The sequence below is a fragment of the Mycteria americana genome, chromosome 1, assembly GCF_035582795.1.
Source record: "Mycteria americana isolate JAX WOST 10 ecotype Jacksonville Zoo and Gardens chromosome 1, USCA_MyAme_1.0, whole genome shotgun sequence".
In the NCBI taxonomy this organism is placed as follows: domain Eukaryota; kingdom Metazoa; phylum Chordata; class Aves; order Ciconiiformes; family Ciconiidae; genus Mycteria; species Mycteria americana.
In genome coordinates, this window is record NC_134365.1 from 95,736,136 (window position 1) to 95,750,211 (window position 14,076).

Sequence of the window (14,076 nt, forward strand, 5' to 3'; positions counted from 1 at the left end):
TGGCTGCTCAGATATCAATCAGGCCGTCTCTAAGGCTACCACTATACGATCTGATTTTTTAAGGCGATAAGGGCCTGAGGCAGCGTTTGAAACTGCCAAGAACAAAATGTGCAAAGCGATCCATGTCCCGGAGATTAGCTGCAGGAGGAAGGACAGGGCTGGGGAAAGGTGTGCACCAGCACCTAGGAAGGAACAACCTGCAAGATGGAAGTTGTTAAGTGTTTATCTCGCCACCCTGAGGAGTTAGCATGTGAAGAGCGCTCTGATTTCCTCCGGTGGGTTTGGGCATAGCCACCAATGAGATCCCTGCTTCCTTTGGGTCTCATACCTTGCAGGACTGGGAGAAAGCATCTAGGGCAAGGAGAGGTGTCTCACTACAGGGCAGGAGGGTGGACAATCACTTTTGATGTAGTGGTGAAAGAGAAGGGCCTGGTGCAGAGCAAAGCATGGTGAGGATTTGTCCAGCTTGGTGACTATTCCGCCCAGTAGTGCCATTTGTGGGGGAAAATGAGACTGTGGTTGACAGTCACACGCAGGAACTTTGGGTAATGTGTGATCTAGAAACATCTCTGAAGGTGGCTGTGGGTGATGCTACGACATGCAGCAGAGGAAGGAGAGAGGCATGCCAGGGTGGGAGGGACTCTCACAGACTGCGGGACCAAGTGCTAATTATAAGATGACAGAAGTGTGCAAAACGTCCTCAAGTAGTTACTATTCGTGGGCTGCTGCTGCAAACAAACGGAGCTGGGCCTCCTCGGGCTGGCATGCCTGAGACCTGGAAAAGGGCAGCTGCTCAAGAGCTTGGCACCAAGCCCGCATCACACACAACAGGTGAGAGAGGGCGAGGAACAAAACGGGCGAGGAGAGCTGCCGTGGCCCTGCAGACTGCGAGGGAGAGGCCGGGTGCCATTCGGGCATTTTACACCCCTCTGGGAGCTGCAAGGGGCCTCGAAGGGGAGAGGAGCAACCCTCGAGAACTGCCCTCGTGTCCCAGCGAGGCAAGTGCCGGTGTGTGGTCCCCGTGCCAGCTTCCCGGTCCTGCAGGGCGCTGCCCTAGGACCGTCCTCCGATTTTCTGCCTGGGAGGTTCAGGAGAAACAGCCCGCTCAGGGGCTGCTGCACATTACACTGGCTCAAGCAGGGTCTGTAGTCTGCCAGAACACACTATGACAAAAATAGCTTTCAAGTCTTCCTCCTTCCCCTCCGTGTCCCCCCCACAGATGTGGGGTCAGTAGGGATTAGGCTTATAGACAGACCTACGTGGTTGGTCCTCTGAGCACAATGACTGCATTTGAACAGATTAATTGCACATAGCTATGCAAGCTGAGGTAACTAAGTTCAAAAAATCGTGAACTGGTAGGCACTGAGAAAGTAAATATATATAGAAATAACTTCCCCCCAAATCCAGCCATGGGGCCAGTATTCTTTTCTTTAATATCAGTTTGATAGTTGTGTAATATAACTTGTGGGGGTGCCTGCACAGCTCACCGTTGGCAAAATGATGTGGAAAACAACAGCTGTTAAGACAGACAAGTGACTGTAAACAGCATGTGTGGATGGAAAACCCAAAAGTGTCTGAGAGGGCATTTGCCCAAGACTGATCTTGCTGAAGAGTGAAACAACCATCAGTCCTCAACTGATCATGCTAAAGAGGATGGCAGCCATCAGCTGGATTAAACGGTAACCAGGGAATGAGAAAAGACTATTTTGAAACAAAGAACGAGTTGGTCTGAAAAGCTGTATAAAATAAGTATAAAAACTTGTAACGGAGCAGGGAGAGGCCTCAGACTGGGAACAGAGCAGCAGTAAAAATCCAGCCGGGCACATGACAACCACTGCCGAGACCAGACGCAACAGCTTCCCCACCCACGAGATGTCGTCAGCAGCCGGCACCCAGCGCGTGGCCTGACCCTGCGGGGTGCAGCATGTAGGGACCCACACTTTGGGGGTGTGTGGGTGACCTGCTGGGGTGTCTTCCCACCAGTGGGTGCATTAGCTGATTGTAGGGAGTAGCATGGGCACCCCTAGAGCTGGAGCAGCCACAACCCCAGTGGGAGTGGGGCGTAAGCGGGGGGACCCGCGCTCCCAGAAGTGACCCCCCTGCCAGTGAGAGAGGGGTGGGTCCCTGTGTGTGTGGGATGAGAACTTCTGGGGATTAGTTACAGAAGCGTGTTTAGGAACTTATTAGTGGAATTTATTAGTGTTTTCTAAATGTCTAACATTGTGGTTGAACTGCTGTATTGCTGACATAGATCCTGAATGTATAGTTCACTGATTGTCAGTTAATTACATGTCCTTAATAAATCAATAAACCATTTCAATCCTGATTTGGTTTAGCCTACGTGAGCTGAGCCATTTTTCCCTGCCACAATGACCAATTGGTATAAGTTTTTGACAAATCCTGGCAGGAGAAGGCCTATACGCTCAGTGATCGAGAAAAGATTCACTTCGTGTTGAACTGGAGACTAGGTGCAGGACAAGGGATGGTTTCTGGGGTGGACTGGCTGGCGGGGGGAGACAGAAAAGGGGGATGCGATAGAGACAACGTGCTGCGTGCCTGGTGTTTGGTAACTGGGCTAAATACCTCTGGTGGACGGTACAGAGTTCCTCTGGCTGAGCACAGCCACCAGTAGTGAAACCTGCCAGCTATCAACACTGTTCTGATGGAGGCAAAGGCAACTTGTGAAGGCAGCAGAAGTCAAACCATATTGCCAGAATTTCTCTTTTTGGCTGATGCAGGAAAAATGACTCTCATCTCCTCACTGAAAAGAATGTGAAAAGACTTTCTTTCATGAAATCCACCCTGTTTTCCTTGGCACATCTGGAAGCGACCGCCACACAGGGAAGAAGCATTACCCAGGAGCTAGCTATGAAGCTGGCAAGAACAGCACATGTTTTGTGACAACGGGCACCTGGAGCCCTTACTGGCATGGCAGCCAGCTTCCTGGTACGCAGCCACCGAACTCAGGCAGCTACGTGAGCTCCCAATGCAGCCAGCAGCTGCAAGTTTGGGGGACTGATTTGGCTTCACCCCTGCTGGTCCAAACAAAACGGTACCCGTTCGGCTCCTGCCGGATATAGCAGCACTATGCATCATTAAAACAGGCCATCATTAGTTTTCTGTCTTGGCAGCAAGATCACAAGGCTTCACTCTCCACTCGCTCCTAACCATGGTTCACAAGGGGTTTCTGATGGCAGGTTGTATTTGGGCACCAGCCTGCTTGGCTGCCCCAGTTAGAGCTCTGCTGTCTCCAGGGCCAGCCAGTCTGGGACATCCAGCATGAAACCAAGTCGAAGAACGAGAACTAAATAAGCACCAAAACTATTTTAAGTCCTGCTCTACTAGAGTTTAAAAAGAAAAACAAAATCAGAGTGGAAAAACATTTCTATCTTTAGCCATCAGGAGCAAGACTTATCTAAGCAGCACCACACAGGAGCTGGCAATGGGAATGGTAAATTAGGGTTCGACTTGTTCCTAAACATCTTCTCTTAATTGTTTGGTCAGGGCCACAGTGGGATGCCACATGATTTACAGTGCCTGCCAGAGGCCTTTCTCCTTCTTCTCCTGGGAGGTCCTTTCCCTAAAACAACTCACAGATGTCTGTGATGATTATAAAGATTACTCCAGCATTGTCCACACTAAAAGTTCTTCCTGACTGAAGGTAGATGACTCTGCAAACCGGGAAGCCTGCTGTCCACTGAGGGCTTATTGGTGGTCTTTGCTTTGGTCTGGCTTGTCTGGTTCCACTGCAACGTCCTGCGATGACCAACACTGCACCCTCACCTGCAACACAGGAACACAATACATGTAGAAGAACAAACAACATTTTGACTGGGGAATCTCTCTCCAGTCCTCAACATCTGGTTATCGTGACAAAAGACATCATGCAGCCGTGATGGGAACTGTCTGTCTTCGTTACCCTGATGTAAATTCGGTGCTGTGGTAACCACACTGGAGTCTGAAATTCCCTTTTCTCTTTTAACCAGTCCTCCACGGACCGCAGGACATCACACAGCCTCAGAGGCATTCCCATACTGGCCAAAGGAGGCAGACACACATCTAATAGGAGTCTAAAAAGCACTGAAGTTCTTTCTCATTATAATCAGTAGGACTTAAGGACCTGACCTGTGTGGATGATTTGGAAAGCTGGATGGGCCTCCGTTTGTATTTTTAGATGCTTGTGTACCTTGGAAAATCTGCTTTGACTTTCCACAGTTCAGCCTTTCTGCCCAGATAGCCAGGATACATTTGACATGGACATTTGTACCAGACCCGCGTGAAAGCGGATCTGTTCTGCAAAGGCATGATGGGAGCTGGGCACTTGTGTCACTGGTGTCCACAGATCAATCAGGCATTTCTCAGAAACTATTCTGGCTAAATAAGACACAAGTTACGGGCAGAGGGAAGTGAACACCATAAGCAAACCACTCCATCATGTCTGGTCTAACAATGGGACAGGTAGAGGAAGACAGCACATGCGGTGATGCTGCTGTTATTTACATAAGGCGATACCTTTGTTTTTCTGTTATTTAAACTCTATTTATCAGCTGAATAACAGAAATCCTTGGAGGATATAATCCTGACAAGACCCCCAAGTCACCTAGAGTTTTGAGTTGTATTTTTTTCCTCATGGGAAACATACCCAAAATACCAACATGCAAATCTGTTCTTCAGCATGCTAAAAGTATTCCCCAGGCAACCAGGATGAGGAACTGAACAGAAATTCCCTTTTCTCCCCACCCATATTTCCTTTTGAAAAAGCAGTCACTACTGGTAATCAAAGATCAGCTACTATCACCTGATGTTCAAAGCACTTCACAAATGAACACTCAATACCAAAATGGCCTTAGCTAACCAGTTTCATTACAAGCTAGTGTTGTTAATTGTAAGAACACAAGACTGGCCACACCTGGAACGCACCAAGGGTCCGTTTAATCCAGTATGTATTCTCCAGCTGTGGCCAGCAGCAAATATTTAGAAAAAGAGCCTAAGAAGAGGGCAAGTACAGAGGGACCGATGTGACCTCCCAGGTGCCAGCAGCCTGCCTTGGGATTTCCCAAGCCAGGGAGTACACTGACAGCTAAGTAAACTGGGCGTAGTCCCAAACCTAATCTGTGTCTCACTTTGGAGAAGCAGTTTGTATCCGGCGCGTTGCACCTCACCCTCCAGCTCAGTGCTGTGACTGCAGCCTCTGCAAGTTCACCTGAGTGAGCCTCAGAGGCCAGCAAGTGTGCAGAGGTGAGGGCAGGTCTCGTAGTCACGCACAAACAGCTATAGCCTGCACTGGGCTTTGCACTGACGCTTTTCATCATGGTTCAGCAAGATGGTTTAAAGCTGTCTCTGGTCTTGCTATGTAAGTCACCATCAGCCTCAGTGGGCCCACAGATCAGCCTTCCCATGGGGCGTGCAGTAACAAGCGGACCATAGACTTCAGTGGATGCACGCCAGCGTATCTGATGAGTGAGGTACCTAGCTACGTGTTCGTCTTACCGTCACGGTGGTATTTGAGCAGTCGCCCACATGTCAACACCACCAAACAACATACTAGCCTGTAACATATGAGTATATAAAGAGCTCTGAATCTTCAACTCTGAGCTCCTTCTTCGGACACAGCCTCCTAGCACGTGGGAATTGCCTCTCATTTTTCAGTCGAGATGACCGGCTGAGGTGGCCTGCATGTCACCCGTGGTGACCCACTGACTCACAGTCCTTCCTTGCTGCGCTGCGAGAAGAGGCTTGCCACATGGAAAGACACCCTCTGCTAGGCACATACTTAGTTTATAAGTGCTAAGTAATTGGATAATGGGTTGGTTAGCAAAGCCCCTGGCCTATATTGTACTCAAAATGCCATCTGGAAAAAGGCTGGTGTGGTTAGTAAGATGGGTGCTCTGTTAAATCTGATACCTTTGTAAAAGAATCTGTCCCAGCATTACTGATGAGATAGAATTTAACAATGAAGATGTATATTTTATTCCGCAGGAGAACATTTTTGAGATGGCAAACGTTTGGTCATTGGGATGGTGATCAGTGTGCTTCGTTCCTGTGACAAGCAGTGGGATGAATATCCTGTTATAAATGGAAAGCGAATAGTTTACTCAAAGAGCTTTAAATGTCATCAGTCTCTTAGCAAATGCATGTCAGTAGGTCTCATGTGACTCTGAAAGCAGTGTGGCTGTTTAATGTAACTTTTGCCTCCACCTAGGCCCACCGGGTGCCTACGACGGAGAGCAGCTATCTTTATACCGACAGCCTTGTTGCAGGTCAGGGAGGCTCTGACCTGCCTCTGAACTGAAAGTCTGAAGCACTGGACAGATACTGCTGTTTCAGTTCTTCCACATTTATCTCAGGGATCAGGTTTCAGGAATCTGCTGCAGCCGAGTTCCCATAATGAAATGGCACAGGGAAGTCACCCACATCAGGTGCTCTCAGCAGGCCTGCAAATCCCGCTCTCCCCTCTCGGCTTCAAAGCACATTAAAGAGTAAACGCATACACATTGCTATGGCCCCGTTTCTAGCAGGTAGGTACGTGCGGTACGTGGGAAGCTGGTGGCAGAAGAAAGAGCGGAACCAGTGTTTTGCCACCTTGGGTACGGCTTCATGCAGGGGCTGGCACGGTCCTTGCTAGCTAGCAGGTGTCTGGGAGAGGGGCGCAGCTGGGAGCCTCGCACAAAGCCACCTGCAGCTGCCCAAGGCCACCTGCAGCTGCCCAAAGCCACCTGCAGCTGCCCAAAGCCTGTGTCTGCTGGACTCGCGGGAGAGAACTATGCACATCTTGCCTCATGCCTCCCGCAGAGCAAACTGCTTTCTAGGTATTAATGAACTGGGTCCAACAGCATCGCTTGTCTAAGGCAGAAAGGTCCCCATTTCACCAGTGGGAGAAACTACGGGTTTGCCTACACGGGGATGCTCTGGAAACCTAATGTGAATGAACTTTGCAAGCTAACAAAAACTTTTAAAAACTTAATTAAATCACATTAAAGGCCCCTGTGGGCATTTTAACTTAAAGGAATGATTATTCTCTGCAGTATACTTCACCTCCAAAGCAAACTGAAGAACATTTAATTTAGCCCACCCTAATTCTTACTAAAGGTGTCCACTTTAATGCAGTTGATTTACCTATTTGAAATTCACACTTTTAGTTCAATTAGATGACTTTTCTCCTTAGTTTTCCTTTGTAAAGAAGCCCTTCAAGAGAGAGGAGAAGGGACTTGTTTAGGATCATCCCAAAGAAGTGCCAAGAGCAGAGGTGGGGGAGCCCAGACATACACAAGTATTCAGGGAAGCAGCTTTTCTTTCCACTACCTTTCTGTCACTGCTGGAAATGTTTTCTGTGGATCTATCCCTTCTGTACCTGTCTTCTACCCCCTACCACATCAGGCTTTGCAACAGACCCGAACAGCAGAGGCAAGACAGGAAGAGCGAGCTAGCAGGTGTCTTGTCTTTGCTGCAAGCAGCACTGCGTAGAAAATTCATTAAAATGCCACAGTCCTTCAAGACTGCAAAGTCTGGGGAACATTTATTCTGCCCTTCCAGCATAACACAGACAGTATAATTTCATTCCATTACTTCTTCAGTCATCCTGATAGCTTATCTTTGACTGAAGCATAAGTCAGGTATTCGCTGCAGTCAAATTGTTCCAGGCATTTTGTTGGATGTGTGTTTTCCATTGAAACCAATTTTCCTTTTAGTAAACTACTTTTCTATAATTTTTTCCCCTCTGACAGACATGTGTTTCTGTGCAAATTCAGTCATTGCTTTCTTGGGGATGCAGCTTTGGTCTATAGCAGCTCAAAAAAAAAGAGGAGAAACCCCATTCCTTTCCAGGGGCCTGAAATTATTACACCAGCGTGAATGCAAAATTCTCCTAACCTGATACATCTCTTATTGTCCACTGCTATGTCTAGGTTCTTGAGAACATACAGTGGCTCCGTTCGCCTACTTCACCATGTCAGCAGTGAAGCTGGAGCAGGAACAGCAAAGCCTGCGAGCTTTACACGTGGTCCCAGCTTCAGGCACTCCACAGGAGCCAAAAGGAGAAGCTGGTGGGCAGCTTCAAGGCAGTTACTCAAGCCATGAATTTAGCCTTTTCTCTTCCCCCACCCCAATGGCAGTGTGAGGTTGGGCAGTGCAGGGAGATTCAAATACACATTGGAATAAAGCATAAAAATGAGCAAGACAGAAAAATGGAGAATAGCCTCTACAGAGTAGATAATTCACTCACACATATTTGAGTCTTATTGGACTAGACTTACCACGCTGCACTGTCTCCACATTCTGGGATCATCAGTAACACTCAGAATATATGTAAGAAGTTTTCCAGTGCTGGATCTTAACATGATACTAAGAACAAGAAAAGTGACCTGACCGTGGTTACGCTAGACAGATGTTTACTAGAGGACTGGGCGCAACACCCAGAAGTCAAATGATAGTTATAGCATGTTTGGCGCCCTGATTCATAGACCCATCTGGCCAAAGCTCACGGGGTCCACAGCAGAGCTGGGCGCAGTCATCAGGTAGAGATCTGTGGACATAATCTTCTCTAGCAATATTCACAGAGATCCACCCATCCCACTCTCTCTATACCAAGATCCCCTGGGCCCGGACCTTTTCTCAGGCTGCCAGTTCTCTATCTGGAAAAGTACAGCGCTCTGACAAGCCCTGTAGAAATAATGTTGGAGTCGTCATTAACCTGTCAGGGACTTATGCCCAGACCTTTATTGTAGTACCCTTACATGAAGCTGAATAAAACATAGCATATTCAGCTGAGTCTATGATAAATGCATTACGTTTGCCTAATTTTCTCATTTGCACAGCAGTGAGTTGGAATTATTGTTTCTGAGCAAATGAGTTTCAGCTTTTCTCATTAGCTTTTCATAATCTTTAGTGCACAGATTGGGAGGAAAGGACTTTCAGCAATTTTGTCTGAAAGTACAATGACTAAAGGTTAAAACTGAGAGCAGAAGGGAAGGCACCACTGTTCCAGAGAAGTTTCCAGCCTCCTTCTACTAGTCTTGACTGCATAAGGAGTTTAAAAATGGCAAAAAATGACAGCGCCAGACAAATCCTTACCCAGGTAGTGGAACGGGCTGTTCAGGTCAGATGCTGTGACTCACACAGGCTGATCTAATGTAAATAACCAACTTAAAAATGAAGGTCTTATCTGTACTGAACTGTCACTTTTAGCCTTGGTGAAGTCAATTTAGATCTCTCTGGTGAGTTAACTTTATGGTGACACTAGACCTGTGAAGTCTCACATGGTCTAAGGCAGATAAAAGGGCGTATTACAGAGCATGGGGCATCCCGCCTACATGCTTGCATCTGTCATCTGACCTAAAGGACCACCCATTCTCCTCCAAACCACTGCATCTTCCACTGCACTGTATGTTGGAATTGAAATAAGCTGAGGTGAACAAGCACTGAGCACAGGGCTGCAGTATTCTGCTGATTAAAAATCCTAAATTAGAGGCAGGTCAGAAGCCTCTCATGCGTTCTCCTCAAGCCTAGACTTCGCAGTAGATGCATCCCACTTCTAGGAGTTGCACCAAGGTCATCAGACTACCATACCAGCCACTATAAAGAAAATTAACTCTATCTCAACTGAACCCAGGACATACCTAGACTGAGTAGCTGCCAGCACCACACAGCCTGAGCCACCGCCAAGCTGGACTGTATGCCCTATCATCTGTGCATTGCATGACCTACTCAAGATGGGGCTTGCCAGTACAGCGGTGGAAGCCACAACTAAGAGCACCAAAGGAACGCATCCCTCAAAAGGAAATTAGTTATCCAGAGGAAAAAAAAAAAATTCTGACATAACTGTGTTAGCTCTGTTTTTTTCACACTCCTATCCAGCTCAGCTTCACGAGCAAAACGGTGAGATGTAGGCCAAATGCCCTGAGCCAGCTAATCCTTTTTTATTTATATGAGAGCAATCACATATATACAATTGATCATATGTAGCCCATGTTACTGCGTACAATAGCCCATGGCTAAAGGAAGCAGACCATACTTCATTTTGTGCTGTTTCCAGGGAAGCGGGAGGTGTGTTTGCTTGTGCACAACCCAGCGTGTGGGCAGGGCTTCAGGATCTTGAAGTGAAGGTCACCCTTACACACCTCCACACAGCATCGCCTGCCTTGCCCTAGTCGGCAGCTACGGGACTCCAGCCCAGAGGATGTTGGTCGTGCCTGAGGCACACACACGAGGTGCACGAGGAGTGGGAGGGCGGTGGGGTAAGGAGAGGGCCCATTGCAGGCTGTCAGCAAGGCAGCCCGTCCGCACAGGGGCACGCGCCGCACACAGGTCCCTGGACTGCTGTTTGTCACACCACGTATGAAGGAGACAAAGAGACTTAAGGAAGATGATGCCACTTGTAGTGTATATCCTATGGCAGATGAGCTGTAATTCTTTGTCTGTATGATGTTGGAAAGCGGGGGTGGTGTTTTTAAAGATATTTTCTATACTGGAGCTAAGAATGGCAGGTTTCACAATGAACCTGTTGTTCAATTAAACGTGAATCAGTGTGTTTGCAGACCTGACTGAGACGGGGAAGTAATAAAACAAAGACACTAAAACTTATCAGTAATTCTTACCATTTCTTAATGATGTTTCAGTCTATGCCTTTGACCCTTCGGTAATTCTACTTTGTTCTCTGCTGCTGTAACATTTAGAAAGTAACTGAAAATTTTATACCAGTTGTTAGCTTATCATATTTGCTTTACAACAGCCCAAGACAAAGGCCAATATATCGTAAAATAAAAGTCCAACTCCATATTTAGACTCCTGAATAAATGGCTTGAATTTCAAATGAGCAGAACCCACAATCTCTCTCACTGCTTTTAATAGAAACTGAAGGGTTCCTGAAATATCAAGTCTTTTATCAGACTGTCAGATATGGTCTTGGGGACATAGGTTTTTATGCAAATCATAGGCACAGGCCTTCAGTGAACATCGTGTCATTAGTACAGTTATTGGGCGGGGAGACTCCTTAGTATAGGAAGGGACGTCATGAGGATATTTGTGCTTTTTCTTTCAAATGACTTGAGGGACAGCTTTGCATCCCGTCAGGCCGGTTTAGCCCCAAAGGCTGGATCACTGAAGACTCCTGTTGGCCTCTGTACCGGTCAGGACAGCAAAGAGCTGAGCTGCCTTGCTGGCATCACTCTTGCAGCAAAGCCCTGTTTTCTGCCTGTGGACAGGCTGGTACGGAGCACAGCCTTGACAACACGCCATCTCCACAGCAGAAACACCTCCCTGGTAAAACTCACTAGTGCTGGAAAAGCATTTGTAGCAAAGCTGTGGCTGAAAGATGTGCTCTTTTGACTACACCTGCTCACCGAGTAAGCGTGGTCACACTAATGTATCGGTGCTTTACATTGGCAAAGCTTTCACTTCTAAGAAGAGAGAAGAGTTAAATCAACAGCAGACCTATTCAGGCTATTGTAATGGCATTTAAATTTGGGAGTTACATTGGTATAGACATCGTTAAGTGAAAAACAACCTCCCCTTGACACATACACATAACCACAACAGTTGCCCAGGCATGCAACTACAGATCACAGACACTAGTCTGAAAAGTTACTTAGTGCCTGAAGAAAGACTTCCATGCAGTTTGGTCACATGGCAGGACTATGCAGAAGAAACGGCATAAAATGAAGTTACGAGGTGGCAGATTCAAAGCTAACAAAAGGAAACGCTTCATCAAATGCACAGTTAAATTCTGGAGCTTGCTGCCAACAGTCCTGTGGAAGCCAAAAATAGATTTCAAAAAATGAGTTGACGAAGTTGCGGACAGATCTATTCAGCACTATTAAACAGCAAGATTTTAGGAAGCTTTCAGGAACCCACAGCCTGGCAAGTACACCAGAGCATGGTATACCATTACATGCTTGCCTTTATTCATATAGTTTTCTCTAAACATCTGCTACCAACCACCAATGAAGAGAGGATACTAGACTAGATGGACGTTTAGAGTGATCCAATATGACCATTTTTCGTTTAAAACCTTCTATGTTGGTGCTAATTTACCTTAATGATGAGGGTTGTTAACCACAGTGGTTCAACAACTGCTTCATAAGCAGCTGAGCCATCCCTGCAGCCCAGGCAACCTCTTCAAGAGACAAGCTCTAAACTGATGGGGAGATCATGCCGTGTTCTCCCTGGGGTAATTTATCCAGCTGTTGCCTACAAGAAGGTAGAACTTTTCGGGCATTTAGTTCACCTGGTGCAGACATGCCCTAAGGGGTTTGCCCAGCTCAGACGCAAAGGTTTGTGGCAGGCAAAGATATTGGTTCCAGGTCTCCCAAGTGCTTTGCCAGCGCCCAGACACCTGATCTGTTGTGTTTCTCAACTCAGGAGACAAGTGGAGGACAGGGAGGAGGTGGTAAAATAGGCAAGAAATAATAGTTATGCAATTGGATAAAAGGATATTGCAAACTTTCATAGATCGGCACATCATCCCCCACCAAAGTTTACAGTGCAGCCTTCTTCATTGGTGTGAGCAGTCCTCTCTGCACAGAAAACTGAACATGGCTGGGAATCCTGCTGCAGTAGTGGTTATTACTGCTGGTATACATAAGGTCAAACTCTGTTTTAGCAAGGAATTTGTCCCCTGAGCTGTAACATGGATTGGACTTGCGTACACAGGTGAGGCAAAAACATGTAGTAACATAGTTAGCAGAGAATTGTGGTGTACCATGACCCCTTGGCATAGAGATCTGCCTGCGTAAATGCCATTCCAGGCGATAGATGGAGGGAAAGGAGTTTCTAATGCTGCTGCATTATGCTACTGCTCCCAAACGTAACAGATCCCAGACCGCTGTGATTCCTCAGTGTTTTGCCTGAACCACTGCGCCCTCTTACTATCTGCTACTGGCCATAGTCCTGTCCCCGTGGGCAGAAAACCCCTGAGGTAACTCCCCGAGGAACGCCAACGGGAAACCCAAGTATAATTCCTGGTTTCTCATTTCTCATCATTGGGGCAGAACCCAGTCATTGCGCATTGGGGCAGAATCTCATCATTGCTTAGGAAACTGAAAAGGTGACATCTCTGTGCCTCCACTTCTCTTCTGTAAAGCACAGCTTACAGCAGTTTTTAACCCCTCGGGAACATTAGGAGAATGCAAAGATGCAAGGGAAGCTGTGAGGTGCTCAGATGTGGTGACACAGGAGACCACCAAAGCACGTGAGACAGGAAAGTCCCATGGATGGTGCCTGGTGGACAGAAAAGGGATGAACTTTTTCCCTGACGTGCAAGGCAGGTGGCCACAACTGAAGCTCATCCTGCCTATGGAAGACCTCCTGCGTGAGTTGAGGTAAATCCAGACTTTGTTTCTTCTGGCCTGCTCAAGCTTTGTCTTAGGAGGCCAGCAGAACAGATGGCTGGCCTGTGGAGCCTTGGGTCAAGTAGTCAGGACCTCAGCTAGAAGGGGACTCTCAACCTCCCATCCAGAAACCTCTTTGCACCAGCATCACAAGCACCTTGTCCTGGCACAGCTGCAGAGCCCAACGTCAACATCTCCCAGCTCCACGCCATTGCTGGGAAGAATCAATTTCTTAAGACTTCCCTGAATAACCATACAACTGCATGTTCCAGAACAGCTTGTTCCACCTCAAGCCATGTGGTTATTTTATCTAGTGGTGGGCTTTGGGGGAGCTACTTTATCACCAGCTGCAGTGAGCTGAACTATTTCCTGTCGTTGATTAGGGAAATAAAAGTAACCAAGCACAGATTTTCCTGAAGTCCTTGTGTGAAGCTCTTCCCCTCTGCATGCTCCCCACTGATTGTATTTCTTTGCCAAGCCTTGTTAAGGCTTCTCCATTGTTCTTCGTGTGCTGTCAATCAATCACAGTTGCCGGTACACACTGGCAAGCTTTGCAAAGACGAATATGCAATTGAGATCCTTAATTAACGCCACGTAACATTCATATATATTCACTGGGGAAGGGACATGTGAAAGAAATCAAGCAAGAAACCTAGCAGAATGGGGGGAGGGGGGTGGACCCCTTCCAAGGATTTTATCTGCAGAAAGATCTAATTAAGCTAGAATAATATGCAAGCTCGCTTAAAAAGAAAAT